This window comes from Gigantopelta aegis, chromosome 4, assembly GCF_016097555.1.
Source record: "Gigantopelta aegis isolate Gae_Host chromosome 4, Gae_host_genome, whole genome shotgun sequence".
Lineage (NCBI taxonomy): Eukaryota > Metazoa > Mollusca > Gastropoda > Neomphalida > Peltospiridae > Gigantopelta > Gigantopelta aegis.
The window spans coordinates 103682605-103698747 of NC_054702.1; the positions used below are offsets into that span (position 1 = coordinate 103682605).

Here is a 16143-nt window from a genome sequence, read left to right on the forward strand (position 1 = left end):
GGATTAATCTTTGATTTCTTAAATGGAAATGCAAAGTCGTCTTTTGATACAGGTTGCATGTTTCCAATGTATTTATCATGCATCATCTTAGGTTGGCTTGCACTAAATCAGATATTTAACAAGGTGGTAAACAGCTGGCTGGACATATGATAGGTTGTAGGATCTATCACCATCAGTAGGCTGAGTTTTTCTCTGTCACAATCAGTGCCTCATGCTTGGTACAACAAAGATTTATAATCACACAAGAACAACACGAGTATATCTTCATATATTTATTCTTTGGCACAAACGGGGTGTAGTTATAGTTGCTATGAGTTTTACTGTTGGATACATGAATCTGTCACATAACTGCACCCAATGCTTGAACGGAAACGTAAAGAGAACTACTGATACCATATAAAAGTTTAAAAAATGGGTTTAGAAGTTGATAGAAATATATGACTGCAAGATCAGTCACATGAGTGACCTCAGCCGACAGTGTCTTTAATTGTTTACTGCAAGATCCGTTGCTAGGCAACTTCAGCCGACAGTTTAGTTAACCTGCAAGATCAGTCACAAGAGTGACCTTAGCCGACAGTGTAATTGTTTACGAATTGCAAGATCCGTCATGGCAAGACCTGTCAACCTTTAGTCAAGAGAAAGCAGGTGGTGTGTGTTGAAAAAGCAGGAGATTTTTTAAATTCACACAATTTAACCCAAAATCGCAAGATTTAAAAAAAAACATTATTACAATAAGTTATATGAATACTATATAATGTCATATATACTTCTTAACCTTAGATCTTGGCATTAAAAAAAAAAAAATATTATTAAAACTTCTTTTTTTTTCTTTTCTTTTTTTAAGTTTAAATATTATTATGATTTAATACATATTTAAAAAAAAAAAAAAAATTATCCAAAAATGTTAAGAACATGAACAAGAAATAAATTTTTTAATTAGTACATTTACGGTATTACACTTACAGCCTTACAGGTTGCGTTACATTATCATTTGTGGTTAGTGTACCTAAGTACCAAAGACAAATTTATATAAATCTTATAAATTAATATTCAGTTTTTACTATAATGAGGAACGGTGGCGTGGTACTTATTTAAAATCATTATAATGATGCAATAAACATTGTATTTTCATTAATCATAAGTAAAACCTCATTACGGACATCGTGTGAAATATACCGGAATTATACCCATTTCCGTGAGTAACTTTATGTCAGTCAAACACAACATTTTTTAATTGTACAAAAATTATTTCTTGAAGTGTACCCTTATAACCAACATTTTACTGCACAAACATACAAAATTAACTGACACAAGTTTGTTGATACAGCTAATTGGTCTTTTCGTTGTCTTGCTGTGTCATGTGATTTTAACATGCATGTGTATCGCTGTTAACTCGGGAGTCTGGCAGTTCAGATTCGTCATAGTTGCATTATCATTATGTAATCCAGTGGGAAGACATTTTACAATTCAGAGGTGTTATTAGAACTAAATTGGATTTTTTTTATTTTTTATATGGCAACACTGAATGTCAATACACAGCCTGTTGAATTAGCGACACGATTCGTAGCCATTACGATGACAACAAACATAATAACACGTCATTTTATAAACTCCATGTGCTTTTTTAACAATATAAATAGGCTATCCCACAATTCTCACTTTGGCAAAGGTTAAACAGTCGGGACAATTCGGCCTGTTACATTCTCGGAAACCGAAAGTAGTCGACATTTTCCGAATGAGAAAAAAAAGGCAGAGTTACTTCCCTTCTGTTCTTTTGACAAAAGAGGATCGATTTTTTTTTTATGCTTACAAAAATGTCATTTAACAGGAGAAACTGTCTCCCGCACAGGTGAAAGGAGATTTGATCAAATACCGGGAGACTCCCGCGGAATCCGGGAGGGTTGACAGGTCTGGTCATGGCATGACTTCAGCCGGCAGTGTGTGTTACCCTGGGCAGAGCCCAGCCTGATAGGTTTGGTGGTCCGCTAGCCGGTTACGATCCACATTACTTTTCCTAATACCTACATACTAATTATAACTGAGCTACATTTTAACTCAACATCTGTACTTATAATAACTAATAACTACATGTATATAGAAACATTTATAAACATACACACATACATATGTATAACCATATAGAAACTACCAACAAAATATATCTATCCATATAATATATACATGTAAGATGAAAGATATTCTTGGGGGCAAGTGAAAGCTCCAAAATTTGAGGCTGTATGCAGCTGAAAGTCCCCAAGATGTTTAAATGTAAGTAGTACTAATACCTGTAGGTATGTGTATTAACAATGAAACCTGAACAGTTGTCTTGCTAATACAGTATTTTAATTACTAGCTGGGGTAACCCTGCACATTGCCAATTGCGCTTGTTTGATAGTTTCGCTAGCAACCCGAATATAACGTGTGTATGCTGAAGATGCCCATCTACCAAGAGTTTGAATTAAATGGTCTTGGACTGAACCTTTGGCTGCCGAAGAGGCAGCTCCTATGCGAAAGGAATGGCCATTAAAATTGGATGTGTTTAATCCTAACTTATACAACAGTTCTTTAAGTTTTTCTACAAAGAAAGCCCTTGTTAGTGGTTTGCCTTCTGAGGTGACGAACCGGCCTCGGTGGCGTCGTGGCAGGCCATCGGTCTACAGGCTGGTAGGTACTGGGTTCGGATCCCAGTCGAGGCATGGAATTTTTAATCCAGATACCGACTCCAAACCCTGAGTGAGTGCTCTGTAAGGCTCAGTGGGTAGGTGTAAACCACTTGCACCGACCAGTGATCCATAACTGGTTCAACAAAGGCCATTATTTGTGCTATCCTGCCTGTGGGAAGTGCAAATAAAAGATCCCTTGCTGCCTGTCGTAAAAGAGTAGCCTATGTGGCAACAGCAGGTTTCCTCTAAAAAAATATGTGTGGTCCATAACCATATGTCTGACGCCATATAACCGTAAATAAAATGTGTTGAGTGCGTCGTTAAATAAAACACTTCTTTCTGAGGTGACGAACAAAGATGTGTGTCGGCATGACATGGAACATCGATACTGCAAATATCGTTGCATTGTTGCCACTGGTCTGAATATTTCATTTTCAAATATGGAGATTTTAACTCCCTGCCTAAAGGGGTCAGTTTTTGATGCTTTCAATGTAAGTACCATTGAGGATGTTCTTGCATCAAAGGTTACATCTTGTATAGACAAATCATTATCTGGGTTGTAAATACCACCTACTGTAAATTCTCCACAACGGAGAAAACCAAAAAAGGCGGTAATACATGCTGTTTGCATCAGCAGATCTACAAAACTAGAAAAACAACCATGTTGAAGTTTTTCCACCATCTGATATAAAATATCAGAGGTAATTGCTTGTCTCTTCTGCTGAACATTATGAATTGAGCGTTTGGTTGCTCGTAGTATCAAACCTAACCGTTCATATATGACCCCATTAGCTTGACACAGTGGGTTATGTAACCCTGCCCGCAAGTAGGAATATCTAATCCCAGCTAGGTATAATTTAATGGTAACATGCTGTATATTTAGTACTGTATGACAGTAGGTTACAAATATTAGAAGTGTGTTTTCCTCAACTGTAGGAAAGCCACATGTACCTCTACAAACACAAGGGAAATATCGGTTCATGAAACGCAAGAAACATTTTTGTCCAGTCCTGTATGCTCTTTGAGTTGATGCAGCAATGCATCCATTCCACAGTGTCTCGAGCTCTGCATTCAAAAAAGTGTCAATTCCTTGTAGGTTGGCACTTTGTGTGGAATGACACTTGCATTTGGAGAAAGCTGCCAGAATTTCTGAAATTTGAAACGAGACAAAGCATCAGAAATTTGATTTGTTCGACCTGGCAAATGCTTGGCTGAAATTACACAATTGTTTTTCATGGCACATAATGTTAGTCGCCGCATGAATTTATTAATGTGAGCACATCTTGACCGTCCTTTGTTTACTATTTGTACTGTCGCCTCATTGTCACAGTGAAACAAAATGCGTTTTTTGACCCATGAGTGACCCCACAATACCATTGCCACCACAATAGGGTATAGTTCTAACAAAGCCATAGACTTGTCCTTGGCCGTGGATATTTCTTGTGGCCATGTGTCGCTGAACCAACTGCCGTCATAGTAGCCACCAAACCCCAGTGTACTTGAAGCATCTGTGAATAGCTGCATGTCATAGTCACAAGTATACCACTGATCAGAAAACATGGAGCACCCATTCCAATTTGTCAGAAAGTGTAACCACAGTTTTAGTTCTTTTTTGCAATCACTGTTGAGAGTCACAAAATGATGTTGTTCTTTAACTGATTTGCAGAGTAACAGAAGGCTGGAAACAAAAGATCTACCTGGAACAATAACTCTGGAAGCAAAGTTCATGTGTCCTAACAATGATTGTAGCTGTCTTTTGGTTGATGATTTCCTATTTAAGAATTCCTGAATTACTTCAGTGATCCTGACTATCTTTTCCCTTGGGAGACGAGCTTCCAGTTTTTCTGAATCCAAAATGATCCCCAAATATTCCAAGCATGTTGTTGGGCCCGTAGTTTTGTGTGTTGCTAGTGGGACGCCTAGTTTTTTAAACAACATAGTCATTATAGCAAGTGTTCGTTCTGCACAAAAACTTGGTTTATCTATTGTAAGAAAGTCATCTAGTAAGTGATAGGCACATTTAACATTGTAATTTTCCTGAGCTATCCAACAAATAGCTATCGATAAATTGTCAAAAAATTTGGGACTAGAACGATACCCAAAAACGAGACGTGTGAACAAAAAGAATTTGTTTTCCCATTCAATCCCCTGGAGATGCCACAATGATGGGTGAATTGGTATCTGCTTACACACATCTGCAATATCAAATTTGCACATTAATGAGTCCTGCCCAAAGTTTTGGATTGTTCGGATTGCATCATCAATTTTTACATATGCCATGGAATATTTCCTTTTATCAATGAGCTCATTTAGACTATCCACTTCATCTATATGGGGTGCAGACATGTCTACTATAAGCCTTTTCTTTCCTGAATATTTTCCGGTAGCTATGCCAAGTGGACTGATCCTATAAACTGAAAAAGGTGGATGTGGAAATGGCCCAATAATAAAATCTTTCTCCATCTCAATTTGTAAAAGTTTACTCACTGAGTCTGGGTCATGTCGGGCTGACTGATTGTTTTTACAATGGTAGGTGGTGTTTGGTTTATTGTCTATCCCTGTATAGAAACCACCCTTAAACCCTGTAATTAAGTTGTTCACAAAATTCCTGTCTGGATGGTGTACCAATTCTGCACTCATCTGGTCGACATTAATAGGCGACCTTTTAACAGTATCCCAGTCCAGATGTCAAACATTGTTTTGTGAACACTTAGTTTTGGAGTGATTTCCTTTACACGAAAGGCATGCATGTACAAAAACACATGATGTGCGGGAGCACCCTTTGTCTTCATTGAAATTGTTACATATTTGTTTATTTTGATGCAAGATGATATGGCGTCCTCTGGAGTCTCTCTCATCTGAGTCAGCTATCGTTCTGATAGTGTCAATAGCTTCATGGGGTTGGAGTAGCAACAATGCCAAGTTTACGTACTTCCCGTCCAGAATTTGTTGTCGAATACTGGGGGCCACATTAACCACTCTCGGTAATTCATGCCTACCTGGCAACTGTCTGTTTTCTGGTTGTGGGAAGAGGCTTGCCGTCGGTTGCTGGTTTCTAGAAGCATTAACCCTCAGCTGTCCCTCGATGAAATTTTGAACAGTGGCCTGTAGATTTGTCACCTCTTGCCTCAGTAGGCCAATTTCCCCATTGACATCGTTTGGGTGGATGTTGTCGTCGGAAACCACTGTTTGCACAGACGCGAGATCTGGACGTGTGTTACTGCGCACTGGCAGGATGGCGCACGGTAACACGGCTGGCATTTCTTCTGCTGATGCCCGTCTGGGCACTCACCTCAAACAAATCGTCTGTTTCTTCATTCATATTAGGCCTGTTCATGTCAGAAAGTTCGCGTTCGTTTGATGACAAATTACACTGCGCGAATTTAATTAGATCTCTCCGCGTTATTGACAGCGGGGTTTTTAGTCCCTTCTTCACTAGAAAATCCCTTAGCTCGGTTGTTGTCCAATTTATAGGGTTGTCCTGATTTAGTTTTTCTTTATTCTTTCACCCCTTTTTGGCGTCTGCAACTGTCTGACTGTTTGACACGTCGTCTTTTTCAGGGTTTGTTGCTCTTCGTCGTCTCGCAGAAGTTGGTTTTGGCGAAGACTTTGTAGTTATTCTTTGCGAGCCGCCCCGTCTCGTAGGTCGTCCACGATTCATTTTATATTGAGTGTTAACTTAGCTGTATGGAACAGTTTGAACTTTTAACTTGAAATTAGAAATTTATAAAAACACTCTTACTATATGCATGACCATGAAGCACAGAATATGACAACTACTTGCAATCTGCGAAACTCTGGATATGAGCATGGGATACTTGTGCCTGATTGGCTGAGGTTGTGTGGCCCTGCATGTATATGTAAATATCGGCATATGTAGCTTCGGTAGGGAGCGCACAGAATAGGCATTCTCAAATCCGATTTGATATGGTGGTTACCATGCAAAATTGATATAAATAACTGTGAAAGTAGCTCTCAAATAGGGATTCGTTGTACATGTTTGAAAGGGGCCCTGTTCGTGTGCATTATAAACTCAATTTGAAGAAAACTTCAAATAATAACTGTCGTTTGTCTATAGCTGCATTCACATTTACACTTTAACACTGGTTTAACTAAACTGGTTTAACTAAACTGGTATAACTAAACTGGTTTAACTAAATTGGTATAATTAAACCAGTTTGAAAAGTAAGTGTGAATGCAATCTTTTCTATATGCCAATATACCTGACCTATATAGCAACAACACTTCAGACTACAAGTCAGAATTACCAAATGTTTGACATCCAATGATTAATTAATCAATGTGCTCTAGTGGTGTCGTTAAACAAAACAAACTTTACTATTCAGAATAAATTAATATATCTGTTTTTAGTATCATTGTAATGTATTATCATGCAAGAGATTAAAAACCATGCAGTAGATCGATAGAGGGAACAATTAAAAAAACAAGACAACTGCAGTTCTCTGCAAAAATTAAGTTTCCCCATAAAAACATTTTTTGTTTCATAGATCGGACGTGACATCCCGTTTTTTTGGTGGGTATAGATTAAATTTAAGGTATGACTTGTTTTTATCTGTACTAACTGGTTGTGTTGATATACTGTTGAATATCAGTTAAATTTCAACATGCTAACATTATGACCAGTGGGAATTGATAGGGTATGAAGGAACCTTCAGTGACAGCAATGTTAATGAGGGCAAGCATGCACATGCAGTCCCATAAGGTATCTCTTATTTTAGCGCACATGCACTGTAAAATTTGTTCGTTTGCAGTAGCCAGTGATGGCTTGAAAACCAACAACATTTTGAGGGTCAGGAGGTAGGGGAGGCCAGCCCTACACGAAACCTAAGGCCGAACCGCCTACGCCTGTGGCCCCAAAGAATGCCCTAACTCCCGGCATCCCATCACCCCCACTATTAGTCACTAGTGACTGCTTGCAGAAAGCTTGTGATCAACAGAGCAAATGGTACATCAGGGCTTCTAGATTATGGTAGCCCCACTCCCATGGCTAGTGATATTCAATGTTGGGCTAGTAAATAACTACTATTGCCTGCACAATGGCTACTGAATATTTGTGGTCAAAGTTGCAGTTAAGTCTGTTTTGTAAATATAAATATCCTGCCCCCCACCCCAGTATTAGTGTTTTTAAGCTCTATCTCCCTCTCTAGGTGACATATCTGATTATTACTAATATTATTTAGTAAAATTGTATTAACTTAAAGTAAAGTAGGACTAGTGAATTTTTAATTGTGGCTAGTACATTTTTTAAATCACTGATCCCATGGCTAGTGGATTTTTATACAAATTCTAGAAGCCCTGTACATGTAGCAGACCAATCACTGTTGACATTTGGTTCAAGTCAGTTGAAGATCAGTTCTAGAGCTTGTTAATGATTTCCAAGCTGTCTTCAAGATGACCAGAAATATTATTAGACATTTGGCAGACTTTGTAACCAAATGAAATATTTTTTTTAGCAAAACAAAAAAGACATATTATAGTTGCACTCTTGAGCATAATTTTTTAAAATAAAATTATATCATTTAGAATAGGTCATCAATTTTTTTTTTTTTTTATGACATGCTGTTTTAAAATTTAAATAGCTTTTATTTTTAGTCTAGCTAGGTCACATAAAAATCTGTGTGAATCAGGATTGACGTCCTTAGTCCTGAAAGGATGATGTTGTCACTATACATGTATATAGTATTTTGCATAAAAGAAGCTGATAATATCTGTTGATAACAAAAACCAATAATAAAATTGTACTAGCTGTTTGAGTTTTGTATTAGTAAATGATGTTACAGGATGGCTGAGCAGTCAGATTGCTAATGCTAATTCATACATATGAAATATAAGGTGAGGCTATATTATTTAGCCGGGTTTACAAACACAAAACAGATTGGCCCTTTAATGTATGCATTAATCTCGAGTACAGTGGTACTTCGTCTTACCATATATGGCTTGTTTAGCGCATGTGTTGTCAGGGACTAATTTGATTGGCTTGTCATGCTTGGCGCAAACAATCAAATGCGCTTCTTGCTAGCATTACAGATAGGACAGCGGTCCCAGCTTTGCATTTATAAATGTTTGCTTCCCACCTCCTCCCTGTGACAACCAGCTAGTTTATATGCATTGCTTGGGACTGGATTTCAGTTAATCTTCTTTTCGGTCTTCTTCAAGAAGGGACCGGCCTCGGTGGCGTCGTGGTAGGCCATCGGTCTACAGGCTGGTAGGTACTGGGTTCGGATCCCAGTCGAGGCAGATACTGACTCCAAACCCTGAGTGAGTGCTCCGCAAGGCTCAATGGGTAGGTGTAAACCACTTGCACCGACCAGTGATCCATGGTTTGTGCTACCCTGCCTGTGGGAAGCGCAAATAAAAGATCCCTTGCTGCTAATCGGAAGAGTAGCCCATGTAGTGGCGACAGCGGGTTTCCTCTCAAAATCTGTGTGGTCCTTAACCATATGTCTGACGCCATATAACCATAAATAAAATGTGTTGAGTGCGTCGTTAAATAAAACATTTCTTTCTTTCTTCAAGAAGGGGGTCTGGGTTATATGTGCATTTTATGTATGTTGATTTTATTTGCCTACTAGTATTAGAAGTGTTTTTAAGCTAGACAATTACTTCCATGGGATAACACTACCATCACACCCTAGAGTGCAAACACCAACAGGCAGTGCTGTGGACAGCCACTGTTTGTGGGCAAACATTTTTCTGGACATTTATGGTTCATCACATACAGGTATATGGATATTACAGCTTATTATGACCAACTTAAATATGGAAATACACATGTAAATTGTAATACATTTTTGGGAAATTGTAGTTTGTGAGCAGTGTAATACATTTCCTGTAGTGGATAGAAAAGACATAAAAAATTACCAAAAAATATCAAATTTGAAGTAAATGTTAATTTTCGTGGCATGACTACTACCTTACATGCATCGGATGAAACATAGGTGTACCGCATGTTCAGCGGACGATTATCTGATAAGGAACACATGGGAACTGATAAATAACGGATGTGCAACGGGGTCCACAGGACAAAACTGACGACTTCAGGAAAAGTACCGTACATGTAACGGGTCTTCACCGGGTCTGAAACAGACGGCGACGTACATCCACTGGGGTATATAATGTGGCTTCACTGTCTCACCCCCTCAAGACCTTCTGAGACCGTGAGGACCTTCATGATGGAGTGTCGTTTGAGACTCCACCTGCAGTATCAAGTGGCCCTGATCCAGGCACAGATTGACCTGCTAGATGCCAATCTCTTCCCAGAAGCGTTCCTTCCTCTGGCCTTGTTTTTTGTAGTCCTTGTGCTTCGAATTCCAAAGGTAAGGATGCTCCACAACCCATTCCAGGACTTGGCCTTCTTCCTGCTCATTTTGTAGGCAGCAAGACTTCTTGGGCTTTTTCTTTGACTTTGATTTATGTGATGAAACTGATGAATGGCTGGGAGTGGGAGAGACTGACCTTGCAGGGACCCATTCAGACTCAGAAAGGGCTTCTTCCTGTGGCTCATCATGGGCTTTTGAGACTTCTGGAGGTGCATCCTCGTCTGCGACTGCAACTGCCTTTAGGGCAGCGGCCTGTTGTGCCCCACTGTCAGAGGAAGGAGAGGGGGACCTGGCAGCCTTCCTCCATGCCTTGGCCTTGCCCTTCCCAGCCTTCCCAGACTTCATCTTGGCGAGAGGTGTTGAGCCAACTGGAGCCTGATGATATGTGCACCCTGTGTTCAATTCACCAGACTATTTATACCCGTTTTATCCGTCACATGACCTGTACAAATACGTTCGAAGAACGTTTGCAAGTTTCTCATGTGTTCCGCTTTCGTTTTGACCGGATCTTGTCCGTTACATGTACGGCAGTGTCTGCGCTTAACTTTTTTTTTGAGTTGCCATCCAGGCAAGTGATGACAGCACTTTCACTTGCCCGGATCTATTTTCACTTGCTCGAATAATATTTTCTAAAAAACAAAACAATATTGCAACAGATTATAAGAGAAAACATTTATTTTGAGAATTTTCTGGCACTCAACCAACCCACTCTTTAAATAAATAATGCGATGAGCCACGAGTAGTAAAGATGAACTATGCACGTGATGGGTCACGAACTATGCACGTGTTAGAAGTTAGAACACGAGCTAAGCATGTGCTAGGACACGAGCTACGCACGTGTTAGGTTTGCAAAATCGCTTAGCGTTTCATATTAAATTATATAATTCCCGATTATATAATTTCATACAAACAAAGATGCTTGTGTTCACCAAACGTTTTGAGCACTGGTATAACCGACACAACCCCTTCCTCCCCCACCCCATCTCAATGAAATAATAATAATTTTAAAAAACCCTAAAATATAATGTTCAGTGGATACATTCTATGACGTGTACACATAACCAGGACTGAATCTTGTCGACATGAATTTGTGCCCAATTTTACATGCCATTTAACTTACCTTACACCTATTCTTATATTGGGCATATGTTTATATGTAAAAGCAGACCTACACTTTTTCATGGTGCAAAGTAGGCTACATAGCTGTACTTTTATTTATTTATTAATTATTGATTTAATTTTTTTTTTTTTTAAATCGGTCACCAGGCGGGCAACCTTACTGTGGGTTTTCAGTCACCCGTCGTTGTTTTCGGTCACCAGGGGCGATCGGGTGACCATTAAGTTCGAACCCTGGTACGGTAATGTCCGTTACAGTAGCCGGTAATTGTCCTGTACTTGTGCGGTGATTGTGCGTTTTATCCGCTAAATATGGGGTGTTCTTCCATTCGAAGGGCCTTGAGCAGCAATGGAGATGACTTTCACCACCAGATAATTTTGTGTGACAGTAGCTTTAAAGGGGAGGATAAGTCAAATACGAGCCTTATGTGTTGGAAAGATGCATATCTGGACCCCCAACACATATTGACACTTTAAGAAATGAAAAACACTTAATTTTAGAGTTAAAAAACCCCGTGATTATTCCTGCTAACTGGGGACAGCTATTTTGTTTCATTTTCGTCGCTTTCGGTACTCTAGCTTGGGACAAAGTGACATCAGCTCCTACATGCACAGTGTAAACAAATGCAGTAATTTACGACAACCGGACTTGTAAAACACCATAAATAACTTAATAATATAATAAACTATTTAACTAAATATATTTAAGTTTTCATTAACAGAACGAATTGGGGATGTAGTATTTTTCTCTCTTAAAAAAATTCTAAGAAAAAATGCATACTAGTAGGCTACGATGGAGCAAAAACAACCACTCACAACACCCAGTTGATAATTTTCATTAACTTTAAAACTTACTAATAATAACGATAACAGTTCTTACTTTATTTTGAATTACATTTGTTCCATAAGCAATAATGCCCAATAAGACAACTTAATATATAAAATTACATCATCAGATATGACATTCCCTGATGACGTAATTGAAAAATGAACTAACTTCCATTGCTACAGCTGGACCAATGGGATGATGTTATATTGTAATGAATGTAACGGACATTTAATTATTTTTTACATATTTAATTATTTGAAGGAAAAAACCCCCAAAACAACACACTTTTACTTCATTTATGCTTTGTCGTGTTAAAAAAACCCAAAAACAACACACTTTTACTTCATTTATGCTTTGTCGTGTTAAAACCCCCCAAAAACAACACTTTTACTTCATTTATGCTTTGTCGTGTTAAAAAAAACCCAAAACAACACACTTTTACTTCATTTATGCTTTGTTGTGTTAAAAAAACCCCAAAAACAACACACTTTTACTTCATTTATGCTTTGTCGTGTTAAAAAACCCCCAAAACAACACACTTTTACTTCATTTATGCTTTGTCGTGTTAAACCCCCCAAAAACAACACACTTTTACTTCATTTATGCTTTGTCGTGTTAAAAACCCCCAAAAACAACACACTTTTACTTCATTTATGCTTTGTCGTGTTAAAAAACCCACCACACACGTAAAATTATTATTATTTTTAAAATTCTTTTGCAAGGTACATATATTATGTTAGACAAATGCAACTTCATCCTGTATCAGTTGTTTTGCCAGAGAATTACTGACAGCTAGCGTAAACCACATATTTCAAGCTTTTAAGAACAATGAATCCTTTTTCTAACTGAAGACATTGAAATTACAATAATACAGTACAGTTAATTCTCTCTCTGATATTTTACTATCTGGAGGTTGATTTTTTTTTGTATTGTGAGGGGTTGAAGTAATGATTGAAATTTTAATAAAATATCTGCATGATGCAGATTGTGCACCGTCACAAGTGTATCTATAGCTGTCATAGTTATTAATTATGTGAAGATTATACTTACAAGTTTCTGTTTATTTTGTATCACCATATCAGATAGTGCCATTCAAATGTGAATCATAATATAAAAAACTAACTTTACTGATAAAGAATTACAGCTGTTTGAATGACTTAGCTTTTTTCTTGGAAATATTTAACTTGATTAAAATGCTGAAAGTCTGGGAACTGGAATATATATTTTAAAAAACAAACAAGTGTTACTATTAGGTAAGTACCTCATGTTGTTAATTAACATATAATTAGTTGCATGTTGATATACACAGACATCCGATATCTAACTAGTAGCTTCAAATCCCTCCAGTTCAGGGCTCGAACATAAAGACTGCATCGACTGCAATTGCCGTAGTTAAAATATGAATTACGGTCAGTCAGGGGCTTCAGTGATGGCTGTTTTTTGCTGACAGATAAAAATGATTGCAGATTTGAAATTACCATAAATTGCATAAATTTTCAAACTTGCTTAGATAACAAATTCTGAAGTTCGAGCCCTACATTTTATTGTCTCGCCTTTATCAAGGAAGGGATCTTTTCTATGCACTTTCCCACAGATAGGAAAGTACATACCACAGTTTTTGACCAGTTGTGGTGTTCTAGTTGGAACAAGAAAAAACCCTAATCAGTTGAATGGCTCCACCGAGGTGGTTCGATCCTGCGATGCAGGCACCTCAAGTGAGTGCTCAACCAACTAAGCTAAATTCCGCCCCATGCGGGTTAGATGACCTATGAGTTATTAGATCTATGCCATGAATTCTGTCACTACAATGATAGTTATTAACAACTTTGAGTGAAAATCTCACAGGAAAGAATTTTCATAAGGCCGAATTAATGAAGCCTTTTAACTGTATGTATGTATCTATGTATATATAAGACATAAACGGGCTTTGTAAATTTGGGTTGGGGGGGGGGGGGGGGTAGCTCATTTGGTTGAGTGCTCACCTGAGGTGCTTGTGTCACAGGATCAAACCAGTTAACTAGGTGGATCCATTCAACTAATTGGGTTTTTCCTCATTCAAACCAGTGCACCACAATTGATCAAAGGTCTTGGTATGTGCTTACGTGTCTGGGAAAGTGCATATAAAAGATCTCTTGCTGCTAATGGGAAAATGTAGCAGGTTTTCTCTGATAACTGTCAGAATGATCAAATGTTTGACATTCAATAGTCAATGATTAATTAATTAATGTTCTCTAGTGGTGTCATTAAATAAAACAAACTTTAACTTTTTTGTAAATTCGGCCCATTATGTTAAAGGTTTCATTCTTAACACCAACATTTACCACTCCCATACATATACCATCAGGAAATAACAAACATTAGTAAAATGGAGGTAGGATGTTACTGCATGTAAAAATACAATACTCAACATAATGTGTAACTTGATTTCCATGGTAACCGGAAGGCTGGGTCAAGGTTTCTTTATGAAAGCCACATTGTCTACAATTGTTTACGCTTTAATTTGCAAAGAAAACAGTGTGATCCATCACCACTCCAAAATGGTTTGATGTCACACCCACACTAACATGTTTCCTTGATGTCACAAAGTTAGTTATGTCAATGTCATTACAGTCTACACCAGGGTGCATGAACATGTTTTCTGATTGTTTATGTTAACCATTTTGTCTTAAGAGTGGCATGAGTTCTGCATATTCATGTCACATTCACAATTTTAAATTATTTATTTTATTTTATTTTATTTTACTATTAATTTTGTTTTATTTTTCATGCATTTTTGTAAATAAGACTACAATTTTATGATATAAATTTAATACATAGTAAACAAGAATAAATAACATGTAGATGACACCTCGCCTCTAGGTAGCACCTTAAATTCACATTAAATAAAGTTAACAATTTTAACGATGGTCGATTGGGGGTTTCATAATCCAACTGATCAATCTTCAGTCATAATCAATAATCAGAATACTTTAATAGCCAGTTTGGCGACAATGTAAAACACAGACAGACAAATTGTATGTCCAGGACAGGGTGATTGAACCTTAACCGGAACAAGTACAAAAATAAATTATATCTCCGTCATCCATCTAATTGGTGGCTATAGGCAATATGGCTTCTGGTAAGGCAAAATATACATCTGGCCAGACAATACAATTACAGTATATTTAAATAATGTATGACTTTAGGAATTTCATCTTGTAGATGATGTATAAACATAGTGAACTACAGAGAAAGTCTGGAAATAGTTGATTATTGTGTCACTGCTGGCGATCCATTCTTGTTATAAACTTAAAGTACAAAATAAAATCGAGATGGTAGGTTTAGTTTGTTCAAAGAAATACATTTTAAAATGTTCATAAAATAAACGTTTACATACTGATTGCTTTTTTTGCTATAACTATAACATATATGTTAAATAGAAACTGATTGCCCTGTGATGTATATACATGTATGTTAAATAGAAACTGATTGCTCTGTGATGTATAACTATACATGTATATTAAATAGAAACTGATTGCCCTGTGATGTATAACTATACATGTACAGTACACGAACCAACCAAAGTGGCAATATCGGAAAATCTGCTCGGCGGTCTTGGAAAAAAAAAATGTTTCCAAAAATTCGCATATCGGCAATTTTGTAAAACTTTTATTTTAACAAGAATTACGTTTGCACTTCATCCAACGCGTAGAACTGTTCATTATTATTTATATTGACTATGTTTACATGCACATTGTTATTAACAGCTTCAAGTCATAAAAGTGAAACACCAAATGTTTTAAATAAATAAATTGTGAAACTGACTCACGTGCAACTTGCGTCAGCTGTGGAAGAATTCATTATATATGATGGGGATCAGTTTGATGTTTGACTTTTGGTTGTGCCATGGATTAAAAAAAAAAAAAATGGGTGGGATGGATTGGGTGGTTTGAGGGATGGATGTTTAAAACCAAATTGGCTATCAGACTATTTTGTTCCACACCAGTAACAAGTTGCTGCGATTTTGCAAATTCGCACCGGTCACTGTGCTGCGAATCTGTGACCTCTTTATCTGTCGGTTGTTGTCAACTGCCGATATGTTATAAATTTAATTTAAAAAAAACAAAAAACCCTGGAAACCCCCCCCCCCCAAAAAAAAAACCCCCACCTTTTATGCCGCAGCGTTGACATATTTTTTAAAAGCAGAATTATTAAA

The 16143-nt window shown here is 37.5% G+C and overlaps 1 protein-coding gene across 1 annotated transcript in view; it reads left to right on the forward strand.

Annotated features, from left to right (window-relative positions):
• LOC121371645 (UDP-GalNAc:beta-1,3-N-acetylgalactosaminyltransferase 2-like) overlaps positions 1-16143 on the forward strand; it is a 432378-nt gene that overhangs the window by 58823 nt on the left and 357412 nt on the right. The gene's annotated exons all lie outside the window — the stretch shown is intronic.